We start from the raw sequence: 8856 nt of genomic DNA on the forward strand, positions 1-8856 counted from the left end.
TGACGTGCACTAACTGCTCCTGCCCCCCTCCCCCTTTGGTCTGATTCACAAAACTTCAAACCACATACAAATGAGAGAATGATTCTCTTTTCTCTGACAGAGAAAGTTGGGGTTAGGCAGACCCCTACCAGTTATACAATCATACCATTGGGATTTGAACTTGCAACGTCCCAACACAAGGTGACGTGCACTAACTGTAAATGAGAGAATGATTCTTATCGGTCCCATTCTCTCACATCAGAACAACCGTGTGAAAAAAGAATCAAAGGCATTTTCTCATTTGGGTGAGAAACAGACCCCTTGTAACAAGGGGGGCTCAGCTTGTATGGCAGGAGCAGTTAGTGCACGTCACCTTGTGTTGGGACGTTGCAAGTTCAAATCCCTATGGTATGGTTGTATAACTGGTAGGCGTCTCTGCTTAACCTCAGCTTTCTCTGTAGAAAAAAAGATAATCAGACCCCTTGAGAATCTTATTCTCACTACTCCAAATCTAATTTGGAGTCGCGACTGGACCGGCAAACCAAACATACCTCAAATTTTAATAGAAATATACAAATGTTTGCCAGGAGGGTTCGACCAAAGATAATGTTTTTCTGTCTTCAGGTCTCAAATTCATATATGAGGAGATCGAGCTGTTAAACATCCGTTAATTGAATAATAAAAGCATGTTAGTCACTTTTAAAAAAAAAAATTAAATAGGGGTCAACAAAATGGTTTTAGGACCAAGCGTGCTATTGAAATATAAATTGTAAAAACATGCATGTTAAATGTATAAATAAATAAGTTACGTTGTGGCTTAGAGTTTTTAAAATCCCAAGTCCAATAAAAATCCAAAAGTATCCAAATTCATCTAATGATCCAGATCCTGTTATTGGATTACTTGTATAGACGTGTGAATCAGAATTTGGATACACATGTACAGAAAGTCTCATCTCTATATGTCCTGCATAAAGCAAACCCATTTACAGAAAGTGGATCTCTGCTTGTCTTGGTACCAAGTTTGTTTCTCTAACCCGGTTAAGCTATTTTATATGTTAAAATATATTTTTGACCCTATGTAGCCAGGCTGCAATTGCCATCCCTGTTTATAAGGGATTGAAATAGGTTGGCTATGAGTCATGACTCCGAATTTGAAAAAGTGAGTCAAGAATGTGGATCCAACTTGGATCTCATAGTACAGCTCCAATTCTGAATTTGAATCTAGGATCTAACTGCATTAAATTTAGTTGATTCTAGGGCCAGATCTGACAAGACCCGACCATGTATGTTCTGAATCTGACTTATATTCGGATATGTGCTACCTTATCTGAAAATATGAGCCAGAAACATTTTAGACCCGTGTTGGAACTCCGACCGATTTGCATCTATGCGTTTTTACGAAAGTGGTAAAACGTTTTATACAAAACAACCAACAAATAAATGAAACTTGTCCTATGTAGTGAAATCCACTGGCTACTTGGTATGCAAACGGGACAGATGTCACATGTTGTGATGGAATTTTACAATGGCTTTGTAAAACACTATTTTACTTAATATACACTTTCATAATAACACAATCTTGGAATGGACTTTTGTCACACTTTGTATGAGATATTTACCTTCCCATGTGGGAAAAGGATTCCATGTAGGCTCTGTTTGGGAGGAAAGAAGAAAATAGAAAATGAGACTGAAGTTGTCAATAACACTCTCGTGAGGATGTAGTTGAAAATGACCCATCTACCCTTGGCTCCCTAACAGAGCTGTCAAACATCTGTTATATCATTTGAGTCATATGGTTGAATCCAATCTACGGGATTCAGATTTAATAAACTAACTACATGTAAGATTTGTTATCTAAAAAAGGAAAAAACATATATGTTGGATCCACGTACTGGATCCAAATTGTGGTCAATGGGTCTTAAAAAAGGAACCCCAAGAGCCATTAAAATGGTATGCCCATTCAGATATGGGCCATGCACATTATATGTTATTTGTAAGTGGATTGCCATAACCAAGGGCCATGCACAAATGATAGTTACAATGAGTTTTTACTTGTGGATATTTGAATTTTAAAATTAGATTATGGACCATTATATTGAATAGGATTGGATGGCTCAAATGATGTCATAGATGCTACAAAACGGATCCCATCCTTTGACATAGGATATGTTCTATCCTAACCATCCAGCTGAAGCATCTGGATGGCTAGGATCGGTCTCCTAGCTATTGATATGATGGCTATGATTGAATGTAGATCCTATGTCAAATGATGGGATCCATACTTGAATAAAGGTTGTCCTCACACTGGCAATTTGCCTTCGTGTTCATAGCAATCAGAATTTCCACTTTAGGTGGAGCGTCTATTATGGATCCCATCGACATCGGATGATAGGATGGGTTTCATCCTACGTTTAATCCTAGACATCAAATCAATGGCTAGGATCTGTCCACATTTTCACATTCTAGTTTAATTGCCGTTGGTTCATTGTGAGTCACTTATAATAAACCTACTGGACTGTTCTCATTAGCATGTTAGCATAAGCGAAATTCACATTTTCAAATACAGGGTCAAAATAGATATTTCATATGCATCGGCTGAGGATTAAAGCGTTTGTTTTAGAAAAACCCATGTAGTTTTTTCAAAAGCAACCACAAGATGGGCTCTTGTGAGAATTTGTATAGGAAGACCGCCACCAGTTACGCAACATACCGTTGGGTTTTGAATTTCAACGTTCCAACACATATGGCCACATGCACTAATAACTCCTATCACTTGGCTGCCTAATATAAACAGAAAATGACCATACTGTCTTATTTATTTGACATGTTTTTCTAAAAAAAAATCTTACAATTTGGCTATTCTGTTGATGTTCAAAATTATAAATACCCAACCTTATTAGGACTCTTTTACTTTTAGCATTTGCTAATTGGCAGATTATTACATTATGATAAAATTATACCGCTCTTGGTTATTGTAAACTCTCACTTAAATTCAGAATCACACATTTTCGTGTGCAGACCTTACAAACTCTCATAAATTTATTTGCAAACATTCGATGAAATTAAAACCATTAAAATCATAAATATCCTATTTATTAACATATAAATTACAAATTCACATAGATATTGTTCGAACCTTTGGTTAGACTAAAACCACTAAAATCATAAATATCCTGCTTATTCACATATTACTTTATGAATTTTACATAAATATTATGTGAACCTCCGGTTAGATTGAAACCATTAAAATCATAAATATTTTATTTATTTGCTTATACTTCACGAATTCACATAAACATATGTGCAATCTGCCACTTTAGTTTAATTGAACATGAATATCGTATTTAATATATATATATATATTATATTTTTTATGTTTTACAAAGTTCACGAATCATATATATAAACTAGTTGTCCCCAGCTCAAAGCTATTTTTTCTTTGTGGTCCCGAACAAAACATATTTACATATTTAAATTAACAAAAAAAACATATAAGCATATTTTTTGAAGTGGCTAAGATTTCGCTGGGGCAAGGGGTAACCCTATTGAGTCTTACATTGTCAGGACAATAATCGTAAGTACAACAGGCATAGCTAACACAGCTAGGTCTCTGATCCTGAGGGTGGTTTCTTTGTGTAAATATATATAAAAAATTGTCTACCACATAAGGGTGGGCAACGAACTGACCCGATTCAGCTTCAAATCGAGCTGCGGGTCAGCCCAGTTCAACCAGTATATATATAACATAATATTATATAAAATATATTATATAGAATATATATTTTATATTTTATATTATATACAAAAATAAAATATTTTTTATTTTTTTGTGGAGTTGGTATCGTATTAGCAGAAAACCAATATGATACTAACCTGAATTGACTGTTTTTTGAATAAATATAAAAAATGCTTAAAATTAATTTTATTATTATTATAATATTATTTTAATGGTTTTATATTTTAAAATTATTTTTTAGCCCATTCAAAACTATTCACTTGTGAATCGGCCAAATGGTTGGCCAAATCGATTGGATAGCAGATACGATTTTGACAACATTGCTTGGATCCTTTTTCATTTTTTTTTAAAGGCAAGCTGGGGTGTTAGGCATAGGGGTGGCAATCGTGTCGGGTTGGTGGGTCAACCCGACGGGTTGGCGGGTCAGCATACCTCAATCCGAACCCGAACCGTTTATTAAACGGGTGGGCTGTGGCAAACACGAACCCAGCTCGTTTAATAAACGGGTAACCCGACACGACCCGCCAACCCATTTAATAAATGGGTTGGGTCGGGTAAACGGGTTCTCAGGTTGGCGGGTTGACCCACCCGCCTAACCCGTTTATTAAACGGGTCAGCCGGGTTGGCGGGTTGGCATACCCCTAACACGAACCTGACCCGTTTTAATAAACGGGTTAGGTGGGTCGACCCGTTTATTAAACGGGTTTGTTTTTTCCAAACTCGAACCCGCCTAAGAGGCGGGTTAGGGGGTCGGGTCAGGTTTTGCCACCCCTAGTTAGGCAGACCCCCCCCCCCCCCAGTTATCCAACATACCATTGGATTTTGAAATTGCAACGTCCAATCGCATGGTGACGTGCACCATCAGCTCCTACCAAACAAGCGGGAGCCCCCGTTGGTTGCTCGGGTCCTTATTTGACAATGTCAAAGATGGGTCCTGATGGTTCTTTTCAGAAAAGTTCGTATGTTTTTGGGAACGTCAGCCAAAAGCTGGGGCTTTATACGAAATGTTTCCTGAAAAATCTTTCAAATCACTAAAAGCACAGCTTCCAAAAAAATATTTTAACTGAAAACCTCAGAGTTCCAAAACAAAAGGGGGGTTTTCTCTTTCCTTTCTGTTTTTTACTTCTTTATTTATTTATTATTTTGATTGAATGCTTTATGAACTTGGGCAATTGCTTATATGCAGCAGAAAAGTACATGGTTTGGCTGGCCATGCCAAACTAGATCTTCTTGATGTAGTCCCAATTAACCAATGCATGCTACAAATTATATAACACTATATCGCAGGTGCAATTGGGCAGGGTTGGGCCCATTATGTATGTACTGGACCTGTTCTTGGCTTTAGGTCCAGGTGGTACGGACCAAGCCAATTTCTTAAACCTACCAGACCTGCCTGGGTTGCTTCCCACCAAAGAGGTATTTAATGTTCTCTTGTTTTTACCAAGTACAGGCCTTGATATTTTTTGTGAACTTTATTAATGTATATATATTTTTTGTTATTAAGATACTTCAAAGAGGTATTGTAGCTGGGTTTGTACTTAAGGTATAGAGGCCCTGGTAGGGATGGCAGTAGACCGGGGCCGGGGACAAGGTCTCCAACCCTGCCCCCATCTCAAAATTCTGCCCTCCATGCCCGCATGGGTTTTAATTTTAACATCCATCACTGCCTCCATTCTTCCATCTCCGGTCCAAACAGGGCGAAGCTGGGTGGGGCCTCCATTTCCCCTCCAGTCCACTGCCATCCCTAGGCCTTGAATTGTTTGGCCACCTCTTCAGCTGTATCGGCCGACATCGATAAGTGAATCTTTTTGTATCACCCCCAAAAATATGTGTCAATCATAATGTGACACATGTTAAAACCATTAAAATAATATTAAAAAAATAGCAATTTTTATATTTATTAGAAAATAGCTGATTCAGGAGTGAAGTCGTATGGATTTTCTGCCGATACGATGAGTATCGGATATGCAATACGCACCGATACTGATAACATCGCCTAATAGTTAGACCCATTGATGTGGGTCCACGTCAAGCCAGGTTGGTAAGGTAAACTGACCAGCCTCCTTTGATTAGGGGTGGCAATCGGGTCGGGTTGGCGGGTCGGCGTGTCAGCATACCTCAACCCGAACCCGACCCATTTATTAAACGGGTCGGCTGTGGCAAACACAAACCTGACCCGTTTAATAAACGGGTAACCCGACACGACCCGCCAACCCATTTAATAAATGGGTTGGGTTGGGTCGGGTAAACGGGTTTTCAGGTTCGTGGGTCAGGTTGGCGGGTTGGGTTGACGGATCGGGTTGGCAGGTAGGCGGGTCAGGTTGACGGGTCGGGCAGACGGGTTGGCGGGTTGACCCACCCGCCTAACCCGTTTATTAAACGGGTCAGCCGGGTTGGCGGGTTGGCATACCCCCAACCCGAACCCGACCTGTTTAATAAACGGGTTACGCGGGTCGACCCGTTTATTAAACGGGTTAGCTTAAGCCCAACCCGAACCCGCCTAAGAGGCGGGTTGGCGGGTCGGGTCAGAAATTGCCACCCCTACCTTTGATCATCATCGTCATCAAGCCTTATACCAAGTACATGTGGTCGGTACAGACTCCAGCCAGTCTCCTTTCGTATAAATTTTAAATGCACTAAATCACTTGACTGTTTTGAAGCCGATCTTATTCACAGAATCTGCACCACTTAATATCATACCATATAATTAATAGTTGCTCATTTATGCTTAGTCTATTTTGTCTTCCACATAGAGATAGAGGCTACTTTAATACTTCTCCTTTTGTTTTTTTTGGAGGCGACTTTAATACTATTGTTAGTAGGCTGACTCTGCACAGTGAATCACAACTGCATGTTATGAATTGCATGATTTAGCATCATAACGTAGACTGACTCATTAAAAAATGACATACCATGAATAATTGTTATATATATGAATCACAACTGCATGTTATGAATAATTGTTAGCACCTACCCATTACTATATATATATATATATATATATATATATATATATATATATATATATATATATATATATATATATATATATATAGTAATGGGTAGGTGCTAAATGAGTTTTTCAGGGTTTTTTTTTTTGTTTTAATTTTAAATTTTGACAGTATAGATGTGAACTATGTACTTGATTTTATAGGGATGAGATCTTGAAGTGTTCGATTTCGATACATGAGTGGGTTTTTATAAGGTTTGAAAAATCAACGGTCTAAAATCTTTGAAAATTTTTGAGGCACCAAATATCATTTTTTTTCATCGAAAACACAAGATCTAGCTGTGGATTCTTCGTAAATCGACCATGCCCAACACATTTATGGGATCGGAACCGCAAAAAAATACGGAAATGTCAGAAAACCCCGTTTACCACATACCAATTTCGCACATACCTGTCTCTCTCTCTCTCTCTCTCTCTCTCTCTCTCTCTCTCTATATATATATATATATATATATATATATATATATATATATATATATATATATATATATATATATTATATATATATATATTTATGTCATTTTTTTTAAAAAGCCATGGAAAACCCCGGGTGGAGCCCTACCACCACACTATTACTGTTTTTAAGTCAATGCGTTTTTAAAGTGGTGATCCGGGTCAACTTTTGGATTCCTTAAAGCATCTTGAAAGTGATTTATTTAAGAGGGGAACACCATGGACAGCTTGATAAGATGCATTGCAGCATCAAATGAATGACTTCTTAATGACAAAATAATGGGAGTTAGTATTTTATTATTTTAGAAAGCTCTTCTCAGGTGTAGGGTGCCAATGGGTTGGTGACCTGAAGGGTCTGATTGATATATGAAGCCGAGGTATGGTTTGTAAAATTTCATACCAGACCCAGGGCCGACCCTAGTTTCGATTAAGATTAACATTTTTTAATGTAAAAATGATAAAAAAAATATTATTTTATCGGGGTCTGATTTCTCTTATGGTGGATCTGATTAGACCGGAGTCTGAACCAGGTACCACATCTCAAGTCAGGTTTGGGTCTGGTTCCACATGGGTCTGAACCTGAACCGACCCGACCCATTGACACCCCTACCTAGGTGCGGTCTAGGGTTAGTATCAAGTGGAACAATAGAGATCCTTCAAAGAATGTGTTGTATGCTGATAAAAATGTTTTATGTTCAAAACGACAGATTAACAATGGCACAAAAATGAGTTTAAAATCTACAAATGGGCATGGGACTATGGCATGGTGGGCAACATATTAGCTGGGTTTCTTCCTAATATTATGAACATTGGCATGAGACCATGTCAGATCAGTTTTCTTCTGTTTGGGTTTGTGCTCGGTAGCGTCATCCTCTCACTTTCCTTGGCTTTCGGGGAAAGGTCCAAAGACAATTTCTCTTCTCATAACTAGTTAATTTGCTATTCTTCCTAAGAAAACTAAATCACTGGCTAGTTTGCATATCTTCCTAGGCAAGTTAACCTCTTTTTTTAAGCTATTTTCATCGCTTAATTTAGGAATTCACTTAGCTAAGTAGAGTCATTCCCTATGTGGAAAAGCCCATTTGTCGTAGGAAAACGTTGGTTAGAGTAGGGAAGCTCTGCAAATTCTTCTCTCAGGCGCTCAATATGTAGAGGTTTTGCTGGATTTTTGTGAACAAAGGAGCTATTTTTTCTCATTTTCACTTGTTTATTTTCCTGAGATTTGCTTTGGCACTTACATTTTCTTACCCACACCCTTCTTTTCTTGCTTGTTTGAGCCTGAGTGGGTCCATCACTCAATACTTACTTCACAGGTGTTAAAAGGAGACCCAAAGATGCCAGAAAAACTATTCTAAGGGCATGTTTGGTTGAGCCTCATGAGATTCGGATTCTCATGCAAATGAGAGTTCGAATCTCATTTGATTGGGTTTCTCCAGGCAACTAAACAACATCGCTTTTGGGTTGTGAGAAACCAAATCATTTGGTTTCTTCGGATCTCACGGACTGGCTTGTGATTTCTAATCATACTAGTCAAAATCACAGAGCCATCTCTTCAAAGATGAACGTTAGGGCTCTCAAAGCCCCAATGTCTATCTTCTCACTCCCTCTGCGCAAAACAAAGGACGATGGCCCTTGTGTTTGAACCAACCAACCACCACCGGGAAATGGTGGAGCTCGC

This window comes from Nuphar pumila, chromosome 15 (genome assembly GCF_984573655.1).
Source record: "Nuphar pumila chromosome 15, dmNupPumi1.hap1.1, whole genome shotgun sequence".
In the NCBI taxonomy this organism is placed as follows: Eukaryota; Viridiplantae; Streptophyta; class Magnoliopsida; order Nymphaeales; family Nymphaeaceae; genus Nuphar; species Nuphar pumila.